Source organism: Mycteria americana, chromosome 2, assembly GCF_035582795.1.
Source record: "Mycteria americana isolate JAX WOST 10 ecotype Jacksonville Zoo and Gardens chromosome 2, USCA_MyAme_1.0, whole genome shotgun sequence".
Taxonomy (NCBI): Eukaryota; Metazoa; Chordata; class Aves; order Ciconiiformes; family Ciconiidae; genus Mycteria; species Mycteria americana.
In genome coordinates, this window is record NC_134366.1 from 20,697,296 (window position 1) to 20,722,437 (window position 25,142).

At 38.9% G+C, this 25,142-nt stretch overlaps 1 protein-coding gene across 1 annotated transcript in view; it reads left to right on the forward strand.

The window, feature by feature from the left end:
• PIP4K2A (phosphatidylinositol-5-phosphate 4-kinase type 2 alpha) overlaps positions 1-25,142 on the forward strand; it is a 119,848-nt gene that overhangs the window by 40,662 nt on the left and 54,044 nt on the right. The gene's annotated exons all lie outside the window — the stretch shown is intronic.

A 25,142-nucleotide genomic window follows, 5' to 3' on the forward strand; every position in this document is an offset into this window, starting at 1 on the left:
CATGCACAGGAATGCGATCAAAGACTTCAGATTTGTGCAACAGGCGATGATGTCACATCACATCACTTCCCCCCACCCCCCCAGCCTGCCCCTTTAAACACCTCCAGAAAGAAAAGAAGGAGCTGTTGCCAGATGAGAAACTTGCTGCCCAGAGTTTCCTTGATCAAATTGTCTTTATGCACGCACCTGACATACCCCAGTGAGCAGGTCAGTTTGCAGTCCTTGCTCATGCTGGTAATGGATTGAATTTATGCTCTCTATCCTAAATATCTATTATAATCAAAAAAGGATGCTAATAATTGTTCTGATACCTGGTTGTGGCTACTTCTGAATTACGTGTATGATAAGGTTTTCTCATCCTTTTTTAAGCTTCTCAGAGATAGAGATTGCTTAGCAACGAACACCTGGAGAAAACTTACTGCGTAGCACTCTCTTTGTGCTTGAAACAGCATGCCATTCCCATTTTTACTGTTTCCTTAGGGGTTAAAAATGCTAATTAACCAAATGGTATATCACAGTAATGATGTTATCTGTGCTTCTTTCTCCTTCTTTATGAAGCTTTATCAGTGAAGGGTTTAAAAGTTTCTTTTTGTGTGAAGTCAGAAAAAAAAATCGGTCTGTTAATCTGTTTGCCTGAAGTTTGCTGCTATATTAATATAATAGTTTGTATGAGAAAAAGCATAACTGATGGGTCTTGTTCCTTCTGTAAATACCTTTCCTTTCTTCCTTTTCCTCCTTACTCACCATATGTCTCCTGGTAGATAATAAAATATGGGATGCAATGAGGGAGAGACAAGGTTGTTGACCGTACTTCCCCTCCCTTTTCTCCTTCCCTGCATTATTTATAGACTTGCATCACCTCGATCCCCCCTTTTATTTTCTTAACACAATGGGCTTTTTGGTTGTTTTTCTTCCATATGTATATAATAGACGTTATTTCCTATTGTCTTTAAATATTGAAAAGTTGCTTATTAACCTTAGAGTTCTGTGAGCCCAAATGAGTTGGAGTTTATCAGCAATGCAGTAACTGTGTTGAAGGAGCAAACGCAGTTCAGAACTTCAGCATGAATACTGCTGCCTCCCAAAGATCCATTTCGTCCACATTCTGCCAGAAAATAATGGGTGCTGAGAAAGAGGATGTGAATGAAAAAGGATACCGTTCCCATGACCGGCAGTAGATGTTTTAGGGGTGAATTTGCTTTCCTGAGAAGGACCTCACTCAGTAGTGGTAGTTTGTGATACCATGGAGTTATAATTCAGCACGGGTACACCTCAGGGGTTTCAAGCCTCTCGGTTGCTTGTCACCTATTGCTACTCTTCCATACGCTTGTACACTTGTATCACAGTCTGTAAAAGTTGGTGTCTTTATATGATACAAATAACCAGTAAAGAGATTTCTTTAGTCATCTGGTTGCAGAGCATAAGCGGAGCCTCCAAGCACAAAAGGTGGAAGGCTGGAGGATATGAATACTGCTGTTAGCTGCTAATGAGCTGTAAAGTTTTAAAGAAAAACAGGCAAGACTCTTTAAAATGGTAGTGTTCTGCATTTTTTCCGTAGAAGTGTGTGGAAAATGTGATGGTTTGATCAAGCACCAGAGCACACAAAATACACCTCTGTTTTTATGCGTTGAAGGATATAACGAAAATAGCAAATTCAGTAGCGTCAATTAAAAAAATTGTACACAAGCACAGTCATCTTCCTAAGAAATACCAAGTCATTGCTGTCGTGTTATCTTTCTCTTCTAAATTATGTGCGTCCTTGTCAGGGAAGCATCTACAGCTGATCTGACAACGAGTGGTTAGCAATTAAATGTGTCCTTTGATTTCTACCATGCTGTTAGCTGATGATAGTCAGTGTGAAACAGAACAGGGATTCTCGTGGTATTGTGTGATCTCTACAGCTCGTGATCGTATTGAGGGGAGGAAAAATGCCCCTTATCATTCTGGCATCGTGCAGTAGCTGATCAGAGCAGCATAGTCTGCTGCTGTTAGCCTACGCTCATCTCCAGTGCTTTAAAAAAAAAAAAAAGTCACTGCGTCTTTCTAAGGTAGTTTCTGAATATTGTCATTGTCTTTGTCATATTCACTTTCTTGCTGTACCAGGACTAGCTGCAAGAGAGTGGAAAGGCAAGTGGCAGTGGTCCTGGCTGTTCCGAAAAAATTCCAGCAGCTCACAGTGCTCAATGGCGCGGAGTTAATCTCCCAAAACTGCCCTCATCCAGCAGCCTCCCACGAGCTGCACAAGCTACTGCATTTTCCTTGTCATCGATACTGTAGGAGGAATAGCAGTCTCATCTGTAGTAATCTTAGAGGTTTGGAAAATGGTGCTTTCCTCCCCTAAAAGAAAAAAAGATAAATCAAACTCTAAATAGCCCATAACTTCCTTAGACAGTGAGACTGGTGGCTGACTGCTGCCGTGCTGTTGTGCTCGCTGGTAGCTCACCCGAAGGGTGGTGGGACTGGGGTGAGCTCTGAAAAGCCTGGGATAGCCAACCGCAGTGGTGATGGGGCTTCAGGAAGGAGTAAAGGAATTTCCTCCATGTGGAAGAAATGATACGTGTAATGAACAGTCAACCTCTTGCTTTTGACGTGCCTAATTTTCCTTATCAAACAAATTGTGCGAAGGAGTTTCAGAAGCTATATTCATTTTATTTAACAGGTACTTGGTAAGACAGGACAAAAACCAGGTCTGCAATATTTTGTTATGTTGCCTCCTCTGAATTTCATAAACTGTTCTTCAGTATGAATGTATTAAGCTGTAAAATACAGGTTTTCTAGATCTTCTGTTTCCTGTTTATCAAGCACTGGTTTGAAAGAGTATATTGAGTGAAATAGTCAACCTCTACAGTCCTCCATTACATCTACTCGAGTACCCATCTGCAGGGAAGGACACAGGAAGAATATTTTCTGGTGTGATTTTACTATTCATATATCTAGATTTATCTTTGTTACTTTGAAATCTTTCAGATAATTAGTAATAGTTGGCATTTGTTCCTTTTCAAGAAAAGGTTTTTAAACCTTTAATTCAGTCATTGCGGATGTTTGCTGCAGCACCCTTTAGTTCTCGAAACCCACAGTAGGGATGCGTGAAAGTCAGGAGTTGGCAGAGTGTGTGCCAGTATGCTCCCGCAGGCTTGCGCAACAGCAAATTAAATGTTGGTCTTTAATTCACGCTAGTTTTTTCACTGATCTCCAAAAAATTGTGTATCATTTGTATACAAGACAAACCCCTATCGAAAAGACAGAAACAGACTGAATTACGTGAGAATAAAATGACTTGTTAGAAAAGTCCACTGTAAATTTCTTACATCTGTATGCAGTGATAAATATTTATTGTGAGAATAAAACTGTTGTGTAGTTTCAAGTTCTTGAGTTGTAGGGGTTTTTGGTGGTTGTTATTTTTTTTTTAATGTGCTAAAATAATGAAATAGCAATAGTTGAAGGCAGACTCTACCACTCTGGTTTTGTCCTAATTCTTTTTGCTTTGAGGGTACCCCAGCAGTGGAAGATAGCATCCAGCCCAAAGCCTTGGATAGGGATTTCTAATACAGTTACGGACAGCGGTGCATCTGCGTTTGAGTTGACAGTGTGTTAGTAACTTGATCTGTTGCTACTGCTCGTAGTGTGACTGCAGGAGCAACGCACGCTCCCGTGCTTACTGGAAGGGTAAGCTTTGCAGCTCCTGGCGTGGGTTTTGTAGCCTGGGTGGGGCTCTAAATGGGCAGCGTTTCACTGCTGTGTGTGCGTGGGCTAATTAAATATACGCCTGTGTGAGCTCCTATTGGATGTGTCTAGACCTAAGTAAAATTTCAGGTCTGATAAGGTTGAAATTAATTACTTCCATGGATGTTCTCGGCTTTGCAACTTGCTTCCCGAGTGCTGCTAGAGTAAACCTGAAAAACTTGCCTTGTGTTTCCGTATCTTGTTGAAGACCTGCTTTGGATGGATTTATAGGATCTGAGCCAGCTGGGGGGCTTTTAACGCAATTTGTATTTTCAAGTGTGTGTGGGGGTACTTTTAAATGCATTTTTAAACTTTCAGAAAGATTAGTGCTATAATTAAATATGGAATTTTTCATGAGACTGTCTGATTTCATTGTATTTTTGGGGGAAATAGGGGTAGCTTACTATTCAAGGGTCTACAGTTCCATACTGTTTGGTGTTATGCTGTCTTAAAACACCAAACTCCATATCAGGCAGTGAGACGTAACTGTTGAACAAAATGTGATTTTTCCTAGTCCTAATCATGCATTTGGTTATACTGTAGGTAATGAGACTTACTGCATGAGCTTAATACCAACCAGAAAATGTGGTGGTTCATAAAGATATTTATTTTATGTCTTTTCAAATAAACATAACTTATCTAAAGAAGTTAACCAAAAAATTGAATATATCCATGTAGAGCACTAAATGCCCTGTTAAGCAGGTTGTAGAGTGATTTGGTGCAAATATTTATTTTTGTTCGGGGTTGGTGTGTTGGTTTTTTTTTTAATGTAGAGGAAAAGCATCCCTGCATTTTGTGGTTAACCAGAGATATTCCAGAATAATCAGATACTGGAACCTATTGCTAGTATTCTTTTTGGACTAAAACTGGCAGGATAGTATGAAAAGGATTAGTTTTATGAATTCAGTGTTTGAAACCTAAAAGTAGATCTCAGCAAGCTTCTGGAGCTTCAGAAAATTGTGTGGTGTATGCTGTGTCGTTTGCTTATTTATAACTGTGGTCTGACAAATTAGACTGTCACAGTCCTGTCCCATTGGTCTCCTGAGAAAGTCCCCTTCAATTTGAGGCAAGACACTGCTTGTTTAGATCCAGTTGATGAGTTGGCACCAGAAATAAAAGAATGAAAAGCCTTGCTATGGACAGAAGGATTACCGCAGGGTTATGCTATGGACTGCTCAGGTTGAAATACTGTGCGACAGTGTAATATTCTGCTTAATTCACTGCTTGCCGTTATGCCACGTACCCCCCCCCGTCCCACTCTCTCATGCTGGCTTCGGCGCTGATGTGGCACGGTGGTGAGCCATTTCAGCCTGCGAACTCACTGAAGGATGAAGGAAAAACCACAGTAGTTGTTCCTGTGGCTCAGCAAGAGCAAAGCACCTGCTGGGGACTGGCTGGGGCGAGGGGAAAGGCACAGATGGGGGATGCGCCAGATCGTCTTGGGCTGTTTGGAGCTTCCCCCCTTAGTCAACACAGGGCTGAAAAATTGCCTTGATGTTAGGTACAACAAACAACTTGTATGGAAAGTGGTTTTCAGGAAAAAATGAAAGGATGTTTTGAGGGCCCTTTGACATTTCTTCATAATGGTGCTTTAGGATTTTTGTTGTTCGGCCCATAGAAAAGCAGTTAAAATTAATTCAGAAAGCAGCTGACTTAACTCTTCCTTGCAATAACAAGGTTTGGGTCAGAAAATATTGGAACAAGAATAATGCTCTTTTCTGTTGAATTTGCAGTGCTTTATTACAATGCAGAATTGCCATTTTACCTGTATTATTGGTCAGTCTCCTTTCATTTCCTTTCCAAATCACTGTGCATGAAAGGCCAGGTAACCTTCTTCTGTTGGTTTATTTATTTAGAAACATGCACAACTACAAAGATAGTTGGGCAGATGATGTGCCCGGAACAACTTGTAACTCCAAAAATAAATGTTTTAGGTTGAGCATCACACTGATACCTTGGGTTTTGCCTGGATTTTTTTGGCCTTCTTCCTTCCTATTGCTGAGTTTCTCCTTCGTTTAGTTTCTTTTCTACAGTCCTTGTTTTTTCTTCCTGTTAACCTATCAATGTCAGTGGGAATTTCCATTAAGTTTCTGTAGTTTAAATACTGCAGCCTAGGCCTTATTCTCTTGGATGTAGGGAGGACAAACACTGAGGGTCTGATCCACCTTTTTATTTCAGTGGGTTTATGAGGCAACTCCATAGACAGCAGTGCAGATATTTTTGATCCATCGCCTTTGGGATGAAAGGACAGTCAAGCCTGTGAACCTCAGCAGAAGCTTATAACATGTTGACTGTGCATCCTGTCTGGTATGAGGAGACCTCACAGTCTGCTACATTTTGGTTGAGACACTCATGGGTATAGTTAGGTCAAACTCAGAAACACTAAGGGTGTCTTCATCACTGCTGCTTGCCCAAGCACCTAACTTCAGACTCCAGTCAAGGGCACCTCTACTTGGAACGTCTTGTCTATAAAATATCTGTCCTACGTTGTACGTTCCGTACCATATTAGTTTGTCTTGGAACTTAATATTGAAATCAGCATCAATTCTATTGTGCAAAAACCAGTAACTTTTCTTTCCTACTAGATAAAGCCATTGTTTTGTTCTTTTCTTTCTGTTTTAAAGGCTCTGGCTTGTTTTATCTTGAATCCAATGTCTTGGTGTGGCATTTCAGAGAGAGGGGAAGGCTACCCATGAAAAATCTGCTGTGACACTGTTTAATCTGTTCTGCTTTCCTTGATTGCTGCTGGCTCAGCAGAAAATCAAGAGATTATTTTGGAAGAGACCCTGACATGCATTTAAAAAAGACACCATCGAGATCAGTCTCCATTCTTGAATGCCAGAAAGTGTTTGTGCGGAATCTTTCTTCTGACTGTAGACTTTTGCACACTTTTCATAATATTGCTCACTCACTCATCTTGACAATGTCCACATCCATGTATTTATATATCACACCCAGTCTGAGGCTTCCTGCAGAGTACAGTTTGGGAGGGAGTGGGCGAAGGAAATCAAGGTGTTTGGACTTAAATCCTGCTCTGCCCAAAGGCTGAGATCTTTACTGGAGCTGTAACACTGGGAGGTGGGTGACCGTGCGTTGTGAACAGAACCTTCTCCTGGGATTGCTCTGGTCTTCTCAAAGAGCAAATCCAGCCTGTAGTCAGTGAATTATTTACATTGCACATAGAAACTATCTTTAGGACTTTATCATTGTTGCATACATCCTTTTCTGTTAATATAGGTTTCTGCTTCTGGAAGCTGAGTGTGTTTTGATTTTTCCAGAAAAAGAAAACAGTGGTTATTTTTAGCAGAAGCCTGCTTTCCAGGTTGCTGTTCATCACCATGTTGCTAAATGGCTCCTCAGAAATGTGGCAGCAGGTTTTTGCCTCTGTGCTCTTAGGATATGCATATGTTGCTTTTTGTAAGAGATGATCTAAGTCCCGTCAAATCCTTCCTAAAGATATGGTTAAGCTCCTTCAGTTCATTAATCATTTCTCATGGGTAATGCTCCTGCTACAAATAAATATTTTCATTCAGACAGTGACAGATAAGAAAAGCATGCTTCTCCTTGAATTGGCAGCATTCTTCATTTTTTGTAAGTCAGGTTTCCTAACTAATGAATAGAAAAGTCTCACTAAATCAGACTTGATGCGATTATAGGTTAAATAGTGCACCCAGGATTTTATATTTGAAATATTTGGGAGCCTTTCTAAAGTTACAATGAAAGTAGGGGGTGAATTAGTGCAGGAAATATAAAAGATTTCACATGGAAATGATGTATGGTAATAATTATATACTAATCAAAGAATTAGACTCACTCCACATGCAGCGGGAAGTCTTCTGGGATGGTTAAGACTTCAGAAACGAATAAATACTTTTTGGTGGTATAAATGTGTTTGCTAGTTGCTCTTTCCAGTCTAGGATTATTTTGGCTAATGACTTTTCTTTTTCACCTTTTCCCTACCTGTCCTTTTATTAAAAACTGGATAACAATCTGTGGCTGGTTGTAAAATACAATTTTAAAACATCAGGAAAATGTTCAGAAAACATAATACACTAATTTAAATAGAGAACAAATCTCAAGCTAGTTACAGTGTAAATGACTGATAATACAGATGTAGCCTTAGGGCCAGGAAAATATCTTCTGTCAATAACACTGCATGTTTCGCGTTGAAGTGTGTTGACAAGACACGTGTGTGTGTATAAAAGTCGCATCAAATTAAGTTTAAGAAACCAAAATCAAGGGTTTGTATTTTTTCTCTTCTTCCTTCCTTCCTTCCTTCCTTCCTTTTCCCCCCTCCTCAACCTGCAGAAAGCATTACTACTAGTTGAAAGTGGCTGCACAGGTTTAGTTCTCGCAAAAAGAGCAGCTCCTCGCAGGCCTTCTGCTTGTTGTGTGTCTTTCCAGCATTGACGGTTTGGGTTTTTTCTCCTACCACCTTTGCACGTACTCTTTGCTATTGCTCACGTGACTATCTATATTCTCTGCGAGGTAGAATGTATTTTGCATAAGAGTCAACAATCTTTATCCTCGGTCTCCAAGAATTGCTCATACTACATAATAGCTCTCAGTAAGTAGGTGCTTTGCAAATATTTGATTAGCGGAGTGGCAAAAGAATGATAAATGAAATCCATCCTGGCTCTACAGTAGCAGATGTCTAGAGCCAAACTAGTCACCCTCCACTTGGAATTAATGCAGAGAAAGAGGTGCTTTAAGGGCATTATCTTATGACCTGTTTTAAACCCTTGACCGTGACAAGCTCAGTCTGGACTCAGTTTGTGGTTGACTAGATCACTATCATGGTAAGTCCAGCTGAGCCTTGTGCCTCAGCTCACGGTATTTCCATAGTCAGTTGAATTCTCCTCAGAGTATTGCTGCTCTGATGCTTTATTAATAGTTGCAAAAACTATTTAAAACTTTGATGATTGCCTGAAATCTTAAGGCAGCCTAAAGTTAAATCCTTCAATCAATGTACTTTCTGTCTGGGGAAGACCAAAGTTTGCTGAAGGAGGATGGAGGAAGGAAAGTGAAGCGAGTGAGAAATTACTGGGTGTCTGCCATATTTCCTGTAAATCGGGAGTTACTAGAGGCTGATTTCGGTTGGAGTGGACTAAGAGAGGAGGTTAAGAGGCTAGAGGCAACTCGGTATGAACACTTCATGTGCTTTTGGTCAAGGTATAACTGTGGGCTGGTAACAGACTCTGGCAGTTTGGAGCTTGGATTTTACTTAACGCTTGTGAATGGGAACTGTTTGATAGCAACTGGAACAGGGACCAGCCTGAAAGGTAAGCAAATGCTAGTGAAGTGTCTCCCGGCTGTTTTGGGGGTGGGGTGTTTCTTTTTTAGTAAGAACACACAAATAAACTGCTTTGGAAGTGCCCCCACCTCAGCTAGTGAATGCCAGACTTGCTTTCGGTTCTACTGCTTGCCAGGAGACATTAATGTAAGCAGGGTACTTAAGCTTACAGTTCGAAAGCACTTCGTTGCCAAATTCAGCCTGCTATTCAGATACATTAGTAGTGTAAGGAAGCAAGGCAATCTGTAACTCTTAGTAAAGTCAAAAGCAAGTTATATAAATTTCTTTGTTGAAACCACTTACTTAATGCTTCAGATATTATCTTCCTCTTTATAGTACCAAATGCTTTCAATATACTTTTAAAGTGTTAACAACAAAGTGGGTGTTTTAAGGATAAATTGCACTTGTAATTTTCCCTGGCTTCTATAAAACAATAAATACAGTAATTTGAGAACTCAGAAACATTCGTCCTTTAAGCACTCTCCTTTCAAAGAATCTACTACAAAAAAAATTAAAATGACCAATTGTGTAAAGATGGGATAGCTGCTGTTAAAGAGCCACATAAGCATTTCAATAATTTTACTGGAAACACATTTTGTCTCTCTCCGAGTGGAACATTAAGTCCTTCTCATGATCTGGACTTCTCACTTCCTCCAGAGCACTCATTAAACTAGAGTTCAAATGTCTGGTGTGCCGAGATGGTCTCAGGACCTGGAAGAGAGATTATTGTAGTTACATTAGTTTTAACAAATTGTTCCTTTCTTTGGGGGGGGGGGAACCAAACGAAACTAACCCAGCAAAAACCATCTGTACAGCTGGTGACAGTTTGTGGATTAGAGGTTCTGAAAGGAGATTGGACAACAGTGGTTTTAATATAATTATCACACTTTTCAGCATTTGTTCTATCAGGCGATTCTCTTGATATCAAAATTCATACTTTCTAAAGTTGTTCCTGTTTTCTGTCACTGGCTTTTTAATACTTTCCTTAGGCTCTAATTCTTGACCTGTAATAAACAAGGTTATTGGCTTGCAGGGTACAACTAATCAACAGTAAATTCATCACTTAATGCTAACTTATTTACACAAGTATTTGCCTAATATGTGTGTTGTGGATTTTTAGTTTCACTGTAACTGACAGAGTTTTCATAGGAAAGAGATCTCAGTAGTAATTAATACTACTTCAGTTTGAAAACTTTGACCTAAATAAATCTCCACAGGTAAGGTTTGCCTTCATATTCAAACCTCAGTCAGAAACATCGCCTAGGTAGCTCTTGGGAGTATAGACTTCCCCAACTTGAACAAAGGTCAATGGGAGCTGTTTCTGTTGGGCACGTCTGAAAAATCAGACCAGAAACGCTCTGAAGTGGGCACCCAAAATCAGTGGAAGGCTGGGTGCTGAAGGCAAAGGTGCACCGGCCATGCTTCTAATGGGAAGCGGTTTCTGACAAGCATAGCTGATAGGCAGGAGCTGCTGTGTGTTTTCAATTTGCTTGCAAAACCATACTCCTTCCAAAACAGCTTGTACGAATGTCTCCAGCTCATGTGAGATGAAGTAAGCTACAATGGCAAAAGTGCAATTTTTTGCTGGCGTAAATGAGACCTGCATGATGGTTTACGGGGGATGCTTTTCAAGTGCAGAGCTAGCTCTTACTTCATTATGACCTGGGTAAAACTAATACTTTCCAGATGGCAAAACAAAGTGAAATATTATGAGAATATAGCATTCTGTGTATATAATTTTCATGTGTACTAAAACCTCAAAAGAAGTAACTCGAATGTCTTTCTGGGTGGTACTAGTCCTTAATGTTACTGTTGAGGAAACTTGGCTATTTTCCATGTGGGAAGCATCTGAGCTAGTCATATTCAGTTGTCCTTGACATGTTTTATTTTACTAATGAGTCACTGACAAACAAAACCTCTGCTTCTACAGAGGGGGGTAAGTTACCTCAATTCTTTGTGAATACCTATACGTTGGTCCCTCTAGAGCTTTTATGCCATGACAGTCTATTTGCACTGCAGGTCATGCCCAGGGGCCCTTGTCTTGGAGGAAATGCGGGACCTTTCCTCTCCTACGTGGTGTACAAACATGGGACAAAATACTAGTTCTTGCTTCTAGGTCTTTCAGTCCTGGGGTCTGGTAAGCACATTCACTGCTATGGTTAGAGTGATCACAGTACAACAGCATCTGTTTATCCATCGTTCAGTATTTTAACAGAGATTAATACGAGGCTATTCTTAGCACTGGCAGATAGATGGTATGTTATTTTAGAACATGTATTTATTTAGTGTTTTCTTTGATGGTATCTGTGTTAGTATTTGAGGTCACTTGAACCAGACAGGGCCGTATGAGTCATCTTTATCCCATTGAGTTTATACATTGCGATCTAAACCATTTCTTTTCACCTCTTTCCCCCCCCCCCCCCCCCCCCCCCCCCCTCCCGGAGTATGACGCTAGAAAAACAACATATTCCTCACGTTGTGCCAAGTGCAGCTCTCCTGAAAACTGGCTTTAGTTGATCTGTCTTGCCTTCTGGGCTTATCTACTACTAGACAGTAGAAGTGGGAGGGAGACAATACAGAAAGCCTGAAGACAAGAAAAAATTATTGCACTGCTGGCAGCCTTCCTGTGTTTGAAGGCTGCAAAGAAGTCTTCAGTCTAAGGAAGAAAAACAGAGATGAGCATTGGAATGATAATATTCCTCACCAAAAGTTCAGCAGAGCTTTTAGTTTCACTGCTGTTTGAATTCAAATTTCAGAGTTTGTGATATAAAGTTTGCTGGCTGATAAAGAGCTTATTGATGATCTGAAGGTCATACATAACCACAACTGTAAGCCTCGGCAGAGATAGAGTGCACTTCAGAATTTGTTAATTGCTTCAAACTTTGAAGTTCTACAAACTTAGCCTCAAGTTTTTCTTTTCATACTTAGAGTCACTGGAGTAAATGTTTGGTTTTTTTTTTTCCTTATATCTGGGTGTCCAAGGTAGGATACCTCCATTTTGCATTTGCTAAAAAATGCAAAACTTGGTTGTGAGCTTTCTTTTATATTGAGACAGTAAATTTACCTGGGAAAAATGTGAAAATATTGAAAACTTGTCGTATAGACTTGAATTAGAGAATGACAATATTTTAAGCCTTAAAAAGAAATCTAATTGCTTTTCTTTTCAAGGATGTATACTTTTTCAGTCTTGCTGAGGCTTAGTCATGGCAGTTCTTAGCCAAGCATTTGGAATTATTTAGTTTTCTTCAGTACTTCTTAGCAGTTGTATGTATTCTTGCTGTGAATAGATAAAATTCTGTTTACTTGGGAATTAGAGAAATCTCATCCACTGAGATTCCAAAAGGTAGAATGAGACAAAAACATGTCAAACAAGGCTCTCCTTAAGTGAACCTGTAGAGCTGTGGCAGAAGACTATAGTGAATTTTAAAGGAGAAGTTTAAATTAAGTTTAAATTGATAAGCAACTGATTTTTGTTAACATATAACCAATTTTAATTCTGCTTTGCATCTGTATGTTATGAAGTGAGTACTCTCTTTCTAAGTAGGAAGGTACACTGTATGCCCTTCTCCCCTGAAGATTCTTGACAGTGGGCTGGCAGGCAAGAGTTTGTTTTTTAACAGAGATCCTCTTTTAAATCACTTTTGTCAAGCTCCGTCTGATAAATTGCGAAGCAACGCACTAAACTGGCATTCTTTTTCCTAAGTTAAATAAAACAACCTTAAATATCCTGGATCCACAAAGTGGAAAATCAGTTAATCAGAGCAATTTTTATACTTGACATCGTAATTTTTTTTTTTTAAACAAAGGAAGTATTATCTGAAGACTATAATCAGTTCAACTCATGAACATGCCTCAAGATTTCAAAACTAGATCTCATCTTCCATAACATTTTTAAATTAGGGAACCAGAAAAGGAAAACAAGCTTTTTTGCTTTTTTGACTCCCAGTTGGTTTCCCAACTCTGAATGACCTATCTGTTCAGCTCTGTTAGCTGAATGAGCAGAAATGAAGAAAATATTCTGCCTGCACCTGAAAAACAAGCTAGTTACCCAAAGCTGGTTTTGCAGTTCAGCAAACTGATTTTTTTAAGTACTTAAATGTTGGCAGCAAAAACAAATGTCAAAATTGTTTTGTGTGCGGGAAGTCCACTCATTAGTGCAGGTTACTGTTAGTTCTCATTTTACGATACATTTTACAAGGTATTGAAGTTAAAACTTCATTTAAATGTCGAAAATACGTTTTTGGGTGAATCTTTATTCACCTTGTAATAACCAAATCTAAGACTGCAGGCAGCACTTCCAACTTGATGGGTTTTAGCTCAAAAACCTGTAGTAGTCCAAACCTTTTAAGCTAAGGAATTGCAGAAAGAAGCGTTTCTCCGCTGCCTTCCCTCTCCTGCGACCTCGCAGTGAGTGGGACTGGCAAAATGATCCAAATAAACAAAAATCCTGATTTGGGTTGGGTTTTAGGTCTGGTTCGTCACGCAACCGACCACACACCCATGTAGGTTGGAAGAGGAAAAATGATGGTACAAAAGCAGGGAAAGATGGGGAAGATCAGGAGTGCTGCTTCTGGGGGTGCTGTTGGCAATGCTGACTTGTTTGAAGCACGGGCCTTTATATGTTTTTCTGAAAATACCTGTGGCTCACTGAACCTATGTTCCTCTTGAGTCCTTTCTTGTAACTACGTGGAGGTGTCTCTCTCAGATTTCCTGAAAAATACCCTGGTATTAACTGTGCATTTTCAGTCAAAAGTTGTAAAAAGTCATAAATGCTTCCATAAATAATTGGGGGAAAAAATCAAATGCAAGAAAAAAAAGCCTGAGCTTACAAGCTTGAAGTAGATACTTTTAATCCATTCTAGTTTTTGTATCTTTCCTGATGGCGGAAAAAATGACAAGCACATTCCTTTACTTGCTGCATGTGCTCTTCCCTCTGACTCCTCGTGGCTTGGAGGGCCACCACCTTACCTTTCTGCCACTGTAGAAATTAATTAACAGTAGAAATTAATGGCTGTCTGGTGTGCAGGAAGTCCAGTCATTAGTGCAGGTTACTGTTATTTCTCATTTTATGATGCATTTTACAAGGTATGGCAGCTTTTGGTCTCGGTCTCCTTGAGAAAAATGGCAATAGCTTTTGACTGTGAGTTTCTCTTTCAGGAAAAAAAAAAAAATCTTTTTTTCCAGTTCTTTAGGTTTATATTCAAATTAAAACTGAGGGCAGTGTTTCCTTTTTAAAGTTGTTTTTCAAAAAATATTTCTTAGTAAGACAAAATGGAAAAATGAGTATGTGTGCGCAGAGGAATGTGGAGGGCATAAGGGTGCACATTCCAGCTCGCCTGTGCTGGTGCGGTGATGCAAAGCAGCTGCGAGTCGAGTTCACTGGCCTTTGTCCTGCGCAGGCAGCCTGCTCGTGCCTCTGCTCCCAAAAATATTACTTGGTTTGATAGCATGTGGCTTTAGATCTGCAAAAATGCAATGTTGTGCTCACTGTGGGTGCATTTATCAGAACTCTTTTTTTTTTTTTTTTTTTAATTTGCGTTGGAGAATTTCCTATATTAAGATCAGCGTTAATGGTTGAAAATGCATTGGTAGCTCGGGGTTTTTTCATTATTTTTAATTCATATGTGTATGTGTGTGTAAAATATGTATATCTCTATACAAAATTCTTGCTTAAGGGATACATTAAATCTGTTAAATGTTTTTAATTTGGATTTTTTAAGATGGCTTTCCTTTCTCATACTATTCATCAGCAATACATCACCCGAGTCAAATGTCAGTGATGAGAGAGTTTCTGTGGGCTGGCTCTGCTCTCTGAGCCTTGGAAATGTGATTCTGGAGTCCAGGAGAGGAAATGAGTGGCCGCTGATCAAATATTGGGCATCAACCTCCTAATCATGGGAAAATGCTTTTTGACTGGGCTTGAAACAACATTACCATGGGTAGCATAGTAGAAACTACTACTGAAAATTTCTTATCTTTACAGTTTGTTTTAGTCTTTACAGTAAAAGTGATGTTTTGTTGTCACCATGTTTACTGAATGAACGAAGTTTGGTAATTTCTGTTTGATCTCCCTTCAGAGGCACCATGACACCAGTGCATGTTCAGATTAACGGCACTAAAACCACCAGAGTTGCTTTTTATTTAAGGGCTATGACAAATATAAATAGAAAGCGGATTTATGTCCTCTTGCCTATTGAACGTGTCCTATTGTCCCCCTAAGCTTGTGAAATCCTCCGGTAACAAAAGTCTGACCTGTAAACTGAGGAAAAAGGTCGCGCAATTCTGTTACGTTGCTTTCAACAAATTATATTTTATTTCACATCAAGGGATAAAAAGATGTTTACCTTTGAGTCGTTTAATCATTTCAACTTCCAATTTAATCGGACTAGGAGGGTGATGGGACTTGAGAGTCGATGAGCCGCTGGCGGCTGCGCTGCGCCCTCCCCTCACACCCCTCTCTTCTGCGAAGCTGGGAAGGCTTTCTGGGGTTATGAAATACCAGGCAGTAACTTAAATAGTCAGCCTGCAGCAAGATGAGCATTGCAGTTGTTATATCTGGGCAGTTAATATCCGATAAGTAATGATAATAAATCTATGAAATTTTGTATATAGCATTACTGCCGAAATAAATGGGGATTCTGTGTGGAAAAAGGATACCCAGAGCAGAAGCAAAACCCGGCTCATCGTAAACACACCAGGATACCGTTCTTTCCCAAATACCAAACTGGCACATAAATGCGTGGCATCAGTAGCAAGAAGCTGCAGAGTATATATATGAATGAATGTGTATTTTTAATATGTCTGTCAGAAGGGGAGAGTCATGCATGTTTAGAAACTGTATTTGAGAGAACAAAGGTTCCTGCCTCGATGACCACAGAAAAGGTAGACAGGAAAGTGCTAAAACAACACTTGAGCAATCCCAAATGGCTGTTTGGAGGTTGCCGCCCAGCTCGAGCTCTTTTTGGTTTCCTTGGGCCGTAAGGGCCAGGACCGTTATTCTGTCCTGACTAGCAACAACTTCTGCTTTTGCTCTGACAGCATTTTTATAAACAGAGCCCGTAGAGTGGCTTCATGTAGCAAAAAAATGTCTGGATGGCATCCTGATAAAATCTGAAAGACTGGTAACCCTCCCAGGTGACTACAGACCTGTCAGCCTGACCTCAGGCATTACACTACTTCGAAGTAAAAAATTACATGGTAAATGCAAGAGGAATACAGTGCAACCAAGATGCATCAGGGAGATAAATGAAGGGATTTCTCTAAACCGAGGAAATGCCACACTTGCCCATTTGGACTTCTAGTACGATATTCTGCATGGATACTTCTCCTGGAGGGTATAGGTTGAGAGCTAAAAAAATGTTGTTTTACCTGAAGGCTAACGCGGGCTGGCAGAGCAAGTTCTGTACGTTGTGCACTCGGATTACTCGGTATGGTCCATGTTACTGAGAACAACTGCTGTACTGCTTTACAGAACAGTTAAATACTTGTAGTATGACCTTCGTGTACTTGATTCTTGGTGTCACTTGTGTCCAGTTAATTCACTTCATAAATTAGATTTATATAATGCAAATGGTATTGCTTCTGTTTTCAGAAAATCTGCCTCGCGGCTTCAGCCTTCACCTAATCCATAGTCAGAAATGGCCAAAAGGAATCAGGTTTTAATGTCATCTTTCCACAAGTCATCAATTTCCTAAATAATAACATATTTGTGAGGTTGGAATGTGTGACAGCGCAGTTACCAAAAAGCCTATTCACAAGTTGGTCGTCTTTCTCCTTAATAATAGTAATGTGAAATACATTACCTTCATTATGCCAGTGTAAAAATAACCAAAGCATTTGGCTTTTCTACATTTGTTATTGCTTCTGAACAATAATGAAGCCCATCTGATGCCTTAAATTGTTGCTTTATGGCATTTATTCTGCAGCCATCCTAGTTTGTCGTTCTTAGGCAGGATGCTCTTAAAGCCTTCCTCTTTATTAAGCAGCTGAGTTGCATGTGTTGTATGTGAAATTGGTTCCTTAGGTTTCTCTTCCCATTATACTTTGCCTTTCTTTGTTGAAGATAATTTTTTTCTATTGAATTTCATTTTGCAGTTACAGCATTCAGGTAAGGCTACAGCATCTTCATATTTGTTCAACTGCTTACTGGAATTTTATGTTTAACTGCATGGACTCATTTTTCCTGTTCAGAAAAGTTATACTTGAAAAATATGGTCTTAAAAGCTGTTATGAGAGATGACCATTATTTAATAGACTCCTTTAAGTCTGTTTTCTGTTTGGTTGGTTGGTTTGGTGGTTTTCCAAATCTGAGTAACATGATTCATGGAATATAAGTGTAATTTTATTTCATTTTGTTCCTGCTTGTTGAATTCTTATTCCAGAATCCACAAAAAAGCATTTAGAAAATCAGCAGAACATTTATCTGTGAGTTGTGTATTACTTTATATATAGAATTGAACTTATTTTCGTTAAATCTTTCCTGATGTCGTAAATAAATACTTGGTGCCTCCTAGCATCCTCCTCTTTTTAGGTATTCTCTTGTGAAGCTTTCAGGACAAAGCCAAGTGAACTAAAGTTTATCTGTTGCCAGATAAGCATTTTGTTCTTTAATTAGAAAAATATAGACCAGATTGCTATCAGACCTTGTGACAAGCATGTGTATTTTAAATCAGTATTTCAAACAATAACTGAAGATATCTGTTGCTATGAAAGATTGTATTAAAGTGCATCAACTTGCCAGCACACAAATTGAAGTTTAAAAAAGGTGACTTGAGATATTTCTGCTCAAAAAATAAAATGTTCTTTTATCAATTTTGTGGCAAGCCCACTAGCTAATAGCTTGCAAATTGTTGTGTGAGCTGTGTGCCTTGTCCTGTTTTCTTAACCATTACCTTAGCAAACAAGGATGAGCTCATGTGTATTGTGTGCATCACAACTCGCCCAAATCTGAAGGACTTTCATTGCTTTACAGTTTCCTTTTGGACTGAGACTGCACTTTATTTTTGTATGTCATCTGCTACTCAAACTGTTTTGCATGTCAAAAATCTCCACTACAAAAAAGTCCCATTTCTATTACTCTATTTGCCATGTCATTAATGTGCACTAGTATCTTTGTACACACTATTGCATTTGTCCTAGCTTTTTAGGAGAATGGGGGATTATCATGACAGGCATTATATCTGAGCTGCTTAATTTATATTTGGTCTTTGATTATTTGGCACATTATGAAGTGTTAATTTTTGCACTCATTGAAAGGTGTAAGCAGATTCACAGGAAGTTTAACCAAATCTGTAGAAATGTGACTTTACACTTGTCTGACAGTATACAGCAGATGTTCTGGATTTTCTGGACTGTGCAAATGTCCAAGAGACTTGAAAGACTTGAAAACTTGCATCAAAACATTTGTAAAAGGAATGTGATTTTGGTGCTTTTGTTGTAGGTTCTTGAAACACTGTCACTCCAAACTCCCTGAACAGGAGTGATAACCAAGCTATAAAATCCTTTGTTTGGATGTGGGTCCCTGATATTCCAAACTTAAAGATAAACACCAAGAAATAAATGCTCTTCAGAACCATTTTTTTTCCTCTGTTTTGGGACTGTATTTGGTATGTCACAATATCCTGTTCAGAGCTTTCTCGGGTATGTCACAATATCCTGTTTTCCACGTGGATGCATATACTACAGACTCCAAAGATATCCTTGTACTGTTGAAAACGGCAGCTAAAAAGTCTCATGAAAACATCTGGGACTTGCTGTGAAATTTTTTTGTTTCTTTTGGGTTTTTTTAATTCAAAGTCAGACCATAAGACTTCAGAAAAGTCTTGCTACTTTTTTGATAAAAAGTAAATAACCTGTAATTGATGTGTTCATTTCTCAGAATTTCTGAATCCATGAAGTGTATTTAATATTTCTGCAAAGTATTTTAGGTATCTTGTGTTTAGTACTTTGGGAAGAATATGTGTTTCTGCACTAAGGCAATTTGAAAAACATTTGGGCCTTCTTTTCTAGCATTACATTATTGAATTTCATTGAAAGCCAACAATCTAATGACAGGTATCACCTGAACTGTAAAAACATGAAGCTGCTCTAGTAATTAATGGTAGATGTTTTGAGACATGTAAAACTTCAATGCCTATGACTCTGGCAGCTAGGTGGGCTTTTATGTTGGTTTGGGTTTTTTTTCTCTTCGTGTACCTTAAATTAAAATAATCCTAAAGACTCAGAGAAAATTAAATACTTTACCCTGTGTTTTTCTTAGTCATATAATTGCTTTAATTTCAGGACTTGTTTCTGAATAGGTAACCAGAAATTACTTATATATGAGAAGTCTCCTATGCCATTTAAACTCCTAGCACATTGTGTAGTTAATAAAAAAAAGTCTGGGTAGATGTTTTTTACCTTGTGCTTTTGGGGGGGGGGGGGGGGGGGGGGGGGGAAGAGATGATTTTTTTGTGTGATTGAAATGATGAAAACTTCATTTAAAACAAATTAAGGAGTATTTTGCTGAACTGATTTATTTCTCTACAGCAGAACTTAGCTTAACCTTTTATTTCTCTTGCAAGAATGGCTTTGAGTGTAATTTAAACTGTCAAATGACATTTATCAAATGATGGTTTTGCCCTGTAACAGGCAAATGTCTTTCACAAAATTGATTAGCTGCTGACCTCATCCACCCTTTTCAAGACCCTTCAAGGTAGATTTCAAAGAGTTGTAAAATAATCACTTCGCTTTCGGTTTATACTTCAACACAAGGCGTTTACTGTCCCGGTAGCGATACTGCGGGGTGTTCCACATCTGGGAAGGAGAGGATGTAAACGCCTGCCTATAGCTCTGCCTGTCACCACCCGGCCCTAAACCCTTACTCCTTGCGAAATAGGAACATCTTTGGAAATGGCTTTTTACAGGATAATAGAAAGAATAAGATTAAGAAACTTTATCTCCTAGATGATTGTGCTCTAGTAATCGGGGGAAAATGCTCTGTTTGGTAAGACCTGCAGGGTGTTCAGTTATCAACAAGGTGCCGGAAGAATGAAGGATAATAGTCTCCTAAACGTGAAATTTTATACCACAAACCCTTTTCCTCTGTTGCATTCTTGTTCTCCAGCCTTGTTTTGTAAGAGCAATCCATTAGAAGCCAATAGGCTTGCTTTTGTAAGCATTAATCTACCAGTAAATGAATTAACTGTGCCTTTGAAGAAGTCTGTGGCCCTGTCAAAATGGTGGCTCCATGTCTGAACGAAAAGTACTGTCTGATATTTTTTCTCTTCAGAGCTCTGTGCAAGTTTCCTTGCCAAAGAAGAAACTGAGATGCAGAAAGTAAACCATGAACATAAGAATGTCAGAACTGCTGGTGGTGTTAAAAGTTCGATTCTATTTTTAGACCTCAATAATTTCCTTCTTCCAAAGTCTTTTCCACTCCCACTTCTTCCAAAATCTGTGTTTAAAAATACACAAATCTGTGAAAAACGCACTTGACTGTCTCTCAGAGTAACAAACCAGTTGTAGCTTGTTTGTCTCGGCAGATCAGACTGCTGTGAATTGGCTTTCAGTTCAGAAAGAGAGTTCGGAGATAAACAGAGCGGAAAAGAAAGTAGCACTTCCACAACTTCAGCCACATCCAGCATCGGGAGGAGCAGGGATTTTCCCGTGTGTGAAACTGCCAAGAACCGTAACTGCAATTGAGATGCTTTATCAAGCTGTTCAGTGTGAAAACGCCTCATCCCTCCATAAGTTCAGCCAGCGAATCTGGCTGGCTGATACATTAAATTAAAAGGAAATAGTATCTGTGCTGTATATTAAAGCTGAGATATTAAATACAAGAAGCCACGTACAGAATGAAGGCTTTAAATAGGAAGAGAGTTTCAAAAGGAACCACTAGACATTGCTAAGTAGTCTGCATGTGATTTGTGATGTGCTCGGGATGAAATTTTGGACATTGATGTACGTGGCTTTTTTAATTTTATATGGGGTGGTGTTGGTTTTTTTAATGAATAATACCAGTTGTAATGTGTTACACAGGTTTCCTGCTGCAGCATCGTAGTGATAGGCATCAGCTTGTATCTGTTGGAGAACAGGGTCATTGTTCTGGCTCCTCCAGCTAAACATGCAATATATGCTGTAAATTGCCTTTATTATATGCTGCTTAAATATCTCATTGTCTGCTTTGCATACAAGCAATTTATTGCTGCTTATGTTCTGACAGAATGAAAACTAATGTTTAATTATGCATTGCCCTAGTAATGTGGTGTTTAGAGTGAATGTATCTGAATTAAATAAGGGCCATTAATAATGCCTAACAATTTATGATATATTCATTGCTTGATTTCAAATCATATAAATTAGAGAAGCTTATTTGAAATGTCACCAATATGAGATGGCTTTGTGGGAACACCTCTCTGTGTGCTAATTTCAGAATCATTACCAGCTGAGTCTTACTATTTATTCAATGTCCAGTAGGCTTTTATTATTCCCTTATTTGCAGTTTAATTACAACCTCTGTTTTCCTGACAGTGTGAATTCAATCCTAAACCTGCAGGAGCAAAATGAGTTGCAATCAGTCGGGTTTTGCCTGAAAGCCTCCTTTCGCTTCGGCCCCCTCCCACCTGCCATGACCGAGCCACAGCTCTGAGCAGATCCCTACAGCCACAATTTTTTTGTACCATGTGTTTAAAGGGGCGATGCCAGTCTAAGACATTTAAAATTATTCTTCCTTAAAGCTCTTGGGGGATGTCTCCCTCTCACATAACACCTGGTTTTATACCGGTGTCACGGAAGGTATTTGAAAAAATTACTTGAAGGGAGGTTTCTTGGTCACTTATTAATATCTTGTGTGCATGAGTTTACAAATGTTATTAATAGACATGAGGTATTTATACATAATATGCATGGTTACTGTGCAACTAAAATCTTAGTCATTCATGTTTAAAATAATCCATTCTCTAAGGCTATTATATGGGATTTAAATTCCTCGAAGATACCGTAAGCATTGTCTGTTTCAAATAACAAGACAAACTGCAGCAAAAATTTGTATTGGCAACAACAAATCAGGGCGGTTAAAGGATGTAGGCTGCAGGACTAAAAGAATTTTCTTTCTCGGTATGATGCACATGGTGTTTATTGTAGAGATGCTATAAATGTGGGTTCTTTTAGAAGGCATTGTAATTAATGAATGTTTGATCCTGAGACCTCAGCAACAAGTCAGTCCTCTGTCCAGTGAGCTCTTTCTGCTTCATTTATGCATTGTGATTATTTCTTGTGGGAAGTTATTTCTTGCTTATGATTTTGTTACATTCAGAAGCACTCCTTAGAGGAAAATGGATATTTCTTATGTAATTATTTCAGCTATTGTAACACAGTTTCTGTTGTAATTGGGAATACTGAACTTTCATCCTCACAATCACATTTCATTTGCTGTTGCTGAGGGAGCTAGCTGTATTTAATGGGTAATGTGAAGAGATGCACATAATACTTGGCAAAGGTATCACATGCTTCTTACTTAAAATTTTGTGTCACGGTTGACTTTCAAACACAGACAAAAAGAAGCAAAATTTTCATCTGAGTTGGAAGGCTCAGAATGTCTTCTTTGTGTTTCATATTTAGTGTCTTTCAGATGTGACTGTTTCTTTACACGGTGATGGCAAAGTGGAGAATTGATCCCTCTGACCTTTCCCTTTTCTTTTAGCTTTTCAAGAGCTGTTTGTGGGGGAGTTTTGGATATTGTTTCTTCTCCCTTCCCCCCACAATGTGGTTCCAGTTTCCACCAAGATCTAATGACATGGGTATTCCTTTCTGTCTTGTGTGCACTTTCCAATCTGGCCTCATCAAATCTATCCGAAAAATGTACTATTGCACAAAGAACCAGACCTTATACTTGAAAGGTTTAAATTAATTAATGGCCTGTGCTGCTGGGACATGCCATTACTCAGCTGGTGTGCTATACCAAAGGTCATTTCTACTGTGTGTTCATCACCTGCTTTTTTTTTCCCTCTCCTGCTAGAGAGGAGTTCCCTAAAATATTAGAGAAATTGCTTTTACATACCTCAGACGTGAATGAATCTCAAACCCACATCCACCCCCACCCCCCCAAAAAAAAAATCCCAACCCTCCTCTCCCTCCCCCCCCCCCCCCCCCCCCCCCCAAAAAAAAAAAACCCAAACCAAAAACCTTCTGTTAGCCTGCATTTTTTCCCTGATTTGTTGAGGGAGGGATGTGTGTGTGTGTGTGTACATTCATATCTTGTAGGGAATTTCCTGGGAGAATTATCTTGGAATTTTTGTTTAGAATAAAAGAATCTCTCAAGGATGCAAATACAAGCACTTTTGGCTATGTTATTCTGCTATGCAGTGACATTTGTAAGGCCTACAGGCACAATTAAAACTGTGCCATTATAGCACAAATTTAAATATTCACGGCGTAAAAGCAAACCTATAGGTGTATTCAGGGAAACTTTACATCAGTAAATTAAGAAAGTGAATGCATGTGAAAATTTGATCAATGCAATTTTGATAATCTAAAATCCAAAGTTCAAGCAAATTTGCAAATTGTAGACAGGTCATTTGAAGATGTGTGAATTCAGCATTATTGACAGTATTCAGTGGAAGATATTCTTGGGATTTCTTTTGGCTAGGATGGAAATGCATGTAGGTCTCTTATCCCTCTTTCAAGCATGGAATTTGTTGTACAATCTGGCAGTCTAAGAGAGTAGGTAATTCCATATAAGCAAATCTAAAATTTCATATCTCTGCATAATATATCTACTTGTCTCTAGGTTTTTTTGTACAACAGCTAGACTAGTTCTGCAAACTCATGCCCTGTGGTTTCAGGGTGAGATTGATGTACAGCGATATCAACTGTAGTAAAGAGCATGTATGTTAGATGTAGTGATTTTCGATCAATGTTTTGTTATTTTATGTTGTATTTAATGAGGTGTCAGCATGATTTATTAGGTTTGTACAGCTGTGTTTTCAAAAATTTACTGGAGTTTCTTCGTTCTCTCCCTTTGGAAGGAGGAAAGAGCATTCTCCCTACAACTCCAAGGAGCAGAGCACGTTCAGCCCATCCCAAACGTCTTTCTGTTTCCTTTCTCCACTCTGCTATATAACTGCCATGCCTCTATCTAGAGCTTTTCGGGGCTTTCCAAAGAAGCATTCTGTAAAGTAAATTCAGCAGATTTTATCAGTTTTCGTGTGGGCTGCAGGGATCTGAATAATAAAAATGAGACATGGCAGGGAAGATTACTGGGACTTGAAAGTCCTAAAAGGTGATGAGGCTGCCTGACCTGCCTGCTTGCATTGGTTGCTTTCCTCTGTTTAAGAGCTAAAAGGCTCCTCACTGTTTTCTTATTTTGTTTAACTTCAGTTCTGCAAAAGGTCATACTTGCAGTGAGTGCGGTTTTTTTCCTCCATTATTTATAACCTATAGCTGCTTCAGTGAAGATTTCTCCAAAAGCCTCTCTTAAGCAGGATAGCATTTACAGGCAACTAACAGCTTCCTAGTTGGAAAACAGTGTTGGATAAGCAGTGCTAAGAGCAGAGGATCACCCCGCTATTGCTATATCCACCCCTAGTGTGCATTTGTATTCATATAGAGTGGGGGTTCCCCCCAAAGCCTGTAAAAAAAAAAAAAAAAAAAACTGCTGAAGCAAAATGTGCTCTGCGAGCAAAAATATTTGACTGGGTAAATCAAGATGCGTGACCGTGGTGTAGAGCACCGTAAGAACATAGGTAAAATTATGTCATGGGTATTTGGTGACTGTTGTTGTAATGGGTATCTCATTCATGATTTGAAAGCACCGTTGCAAGGTCACAATTCTCTCTTTTATGTTTATCATGTTTTAGTTAAAATTTACTAAAGTAAGGGTAGATTAATACATGCAATAATAAAAACATGTCTACAAACTAGCTAATGGTAAAGTTGTCTACATTTTATCATAAAGTTGTGGCCAGAAGTGGATTTCAAATATATATGAAAAATCCTAATCTTGAGAAGACTGACAATATTTGTTTCAAAACTAGAAAGAATAGATGGTGCCCATAAATACAACAAAATAAGGACAACCTTAGGACTTACTTCTGCACCTATTTCTAAGCAAAAATTTAGCTATTTAAATAGTTTGTTTGACTTGAGC